The sequence below is a fragment of the Arachis ipaensis genome, chromosome B07, assembly GCF_000816755.2.
Source record: "Arachis ipaensis cultivar K30076 chromosome B07, Araip1.1, whole genome shotgun sequence".
NCBI lineage: Eukaryota > Viridiplantae > Streptophyta > Magnoliopsida > Fabales > Fabaceae > Arachis > Arachis ipaensis.
The window spans coordinates 12,883,705-12,887,937 of record NC_029791.2 but is presented as its reverse complement, the minus strand read 5'-3'; positions in this window follow the sequence as shown (position 1 = coordinate 12,887,937).

The window sequence follows — 4,233 nt, the reverse complement described above, 5'->3', positions numbered from 1 at the left end:
ATTTTAATTAATTACCAATTAATCGTCAGTTATGTAAAATTAGCCTATAAATATTAGGAAATTTTAGTGAAGAAGAGTTGGAACTTTCACTCAAAAAAAATACTCTAACACTCTCACATCCCAGCGAATCCCTGAATTTGCATTTAAGTTATATTTTCTGTAGGGTTCCTTCGACCTTCTCTTTTCTTTTAATTTATTCTTTCTGTAAACTTATCATTTCAATTAATTTTATTTTCTAAATGTCCTTCACTTTTGTTTGTTCAATTTATCCTTCTACATTTGAATCTTTTATTTTGAAGTCCTTTCGATTCAATCAAAGGCATTTTATTGTCTTCTTTTAATTTCATTGCAAATCTTTTCATTTATTATTTATTTAGTTCTCAAAACTTTCAATTTCTAAGTCCTAATTATTAATTTACAGATTTACTTTATTTTAATTTTTAAATTTGGTCTAATCAAAGACGCTTTTGATGCACTTCTAGAAAACTGGTACTCACACAGAGAAGTAGGTTTCGTTCCCAGACCACTAGATATCGAACCACCATCGATTTGCTAAAAATCGATAAAACAAATTGGCACGCCCGGTGGGACATTTTTAAATCGAAGTGTGTCAAAATAACTATTTTTCCAGTATTTGTCTAGTGTATGCGATTACGAAGTAGAAAGATCATTCACATGGCTGATGAATTGTCGAATGTGAATGGTGGTTCATCCACCAATGATAGCGTACCAGTATCCATGCAACAGGCCGATATGTCTTCACGTTCAGAAGGCGCAATCGGGACTGAAAGTATAGTCGTTATGACTATTCAAACTGGAAATGTTGGACGTAATATTCGTCCACGTGGTCCTATACCACCATATCAACCTCCATTAACCGCTGGTTGGCCCCCTTACGGTCTTCCTCCCGGTTATACCCCACCGGTAGGTGGTTTTATGCCGCCTATCCGTTTTGGGAATGTAAATGGAGCAAACAATGTTCAAAACCCACAACAATCCGAGTATTCTCGTGATTATCATGTGGGCTCCACTTTGAATGCTGTGAATTCAATGGCAGTATATCGACAATAAGTGGAGAAAAGTCACCATGAGTTGGTCAATTTATTGACTTAGCAAATGACTACAATTCTGAATCCCATAATGGCTGATCATGAATCGAGATTCGAGCGTCTTGCTAGACAAGTCGAGAGGATTGCTCGAATCGTCGATTATGATGATGGTGAGAGGCACAATGCCCGAGGAAACAACGAGGGGATAGAAAATACTTTTCAAAATAAAAATGATATTCCAAATCGAAAAAATCCTCGTGTGGTTCGTCGAGATCAAAATGTTGATGATGTTGTAGCCAGATTGCGTGGTGATCGTTATCAGGTCACTAGAATTGTAGAAGAGGTTTTAAATCGGGTTGGGCTGAATGTTAGTTTTATGAATCAACCTCATTTTGTGTCTGCTTTTCCTCAAGTAGTTCAAATGGCAGAAGTGCTAAGAGGAGTGAAAAATCTGAAAATAACCACAAAATTTGCTGGAGAAGTTGGAGAATCAACTACTGAACATGTTGCTCGTTATTTGGTCGAGATCGGGAATTTAGCTAATGATGAAAATTTAAAAATGAAGTTTTTTCCTTCGTCGTTGACGAAGAATGCATTTACCTGGTTCTCGAATCTTAGACCAAATTCGGTTACAACATGGAATCAGTTGGAAACTGCTTTTCATGCACAATTCTATCGAGGTGAGATGAATATGGCAGTTACTGATCTGGTGGCTTTGAAACGTGAAGATGGTGAAACCATTGATGATTATTTAATACGTTTCAAAAACGCTAGAAGTAGATGCTATGTGTCATTACCTGAGAATGAAATAGTGAAAATAGCAACTATGGGGTTGAGATTTTATATGCGTAGAAAATTGCTTAATGTGCATATTCCCGATTTGGCCCATTTGGATGAAAAGGTTCGACAGACCGAACTTATGAAAAAAGAAAAAGAAAAATATAGGAGTGAGCAGAGGTCGAAGAGTAAACCATTTACTCGTAAAGAAAAGGTGGCATATGTAACTATGGAATCCTCAGAGGAGGAATTCGATTTCGAAACAGAAGTCGATTTGGCTAAACTTAAGAAAAGTCCTCCATATGTTTGCTCTTTATTGAAAAAGCTTCCTGGTAATGAAAAGTCAAATGATTCAAAACTTAAAAGTGGAAAGAAGTATAGTTTTGATATCTCAAAATTTGATCAGATTTTCGATGTGTTGCTTAAGGATAAACAATTAGTTTTGCCTGAGGATAGAACTTTACTTTCCGTAAAAGATTTGAAAGGAAAGCCTTATTGTAAATTTCATCAAGCAACTAGTCATTCGACTAACAGTTGTGTGTGCTTCAGGGATTTGATTCAAGAGGCAATCATGGAAGGACGTTTAAAATTTGATGATGGCAAAAAGGAGATGAATGTTGATGTAGATCCTTTCGAGGTTGATGCCTGTTGTGTCGAACCCTACTTGGGGGTGAATATGGTTGGCATGGCTTATGATTTCAATGTGGCTCTTGATGATTTTGAGTCACAGGTAAGGTCTGTATACCCCAAAACAGGAGATGGCTTGCTGAATTTCTTGGTTCGGCAGAAGATAAAAGACCGGGACGTATCTCTGTGTCCGCGATGTAATGCTGTGTTTGATGCTGAAGCGGCAGCAATCTTTGAAAAGAAAAGGATGAAAAAAGAATTGGCTCATAGGGAAGAGCAAGCACGTCAGAGACAACCAATTCGACGTGTGGAGGGTTCTAGTTCAAAAATTCCTCAGCATGATGTCACTGCACCTTTAAGTCGATCCCAAGCTGTAGGTGTTTAGTGGATTAGAAACTGTCAAGAATTCCAAAGGCGTGATCATCTGTATCGACGTAACCCTCAGTGGGGGCATCGGGCACCTTCTCGGAATCAGTATGCTTTCTATCAGGGTCGAGCCAGAGGTTATCCAAGAGGCAGAGGTGGAGGAAGAAGTTTCAATCGGAATAAGAAACCTCAATTGGAGACAGGAAAAGAGACGAGCAAGAGGGCAACGCCTTCTGTGCATTCTCGGATAGTCTTTTCCTTCTGATGGAGAGACTTACCCTAAGGAAATTCTATCACCTGCAAAGATGGAAAAGGGTAAGGCAGTGGCTCAATCCTCTGGAATTGACAAACATATGAACATTGATGTTGATGAGGAATATTTCGATGAAGGAGATGATGATATGGTTGGAATGATTTCGATCATTCCGACTGAGTACCTTGGAGAATGCGAGAGTAATCCGGATGAGGATTATGATCAGAAAGATGAAGGGACTTTCTCTTTCATTCGCATAGAGGATGAGCCAGGTTGTTATTTGACTTCAGAAGGCCCTTCGGTGAAGTTGCGTTATCCAGACGTGGGTTTCAAACCGACTGGTTGGGACTGTCTCTCTTGAAGACTTTGAAGACTGCACCATGAGTCAGGGTGATGGAGTTCCTGATTACCTGGTAACATTACATAATTATTTAAATAATTTTCAGTTTTTAGAAAATAAAGATGATTCTTCTGATGAAGTTGAATCGAATAGGGTTAGTAAAATTGTTAATGGTAGTATGTTTGATTCGACGCTTCCAGTCGAATTTAGTTATGATTTCTCTACTTCTTGTAATGAAATTAATGATGTGAGCCAGACTGCCAATTTAATAGTAGAGGCTCATTGTGTAGAAAATAAAAATAATAATGAATTTAGTCGAAAGTCAAGTTTCTTCTATTTCTCATGATTCTATTGATTTTACTTTCGATTGTATTTATGATTTGGAGCCTTTGGGATTTGAAAAATATTCAATTAAAGAGGATGATCATTATAAAGGGTTTGAATCTCAAGATCCTTTAGAAGAAATTAATTTGGGGACTCATGATGACATTCGAATTACATATATATGTAAAGATCTTATTGATCCTTTTCGAACTGATCTTTTTAATTTGTTACATGAGTTTAAAGATTGCTTTGCGTGGGATTATCATGAGATGCCTAGTCTCGATCGTTCATTAATAAGATCTTATTGATCATTTTCGAACTGACATTTTCAATTTGTTACATGAGTTTAAAAATTACTTTGCGTGGGATTACCATGAGATGCCTGGTCTCGATCGTTCATTAATAGAACATCGATTAGCATTAAAGCCCAACTCTTGACCTGTGAAGCAAACCCCAAGACATTTTGCTCCTGAAATCAATGTGAAAATAAAAGAAAT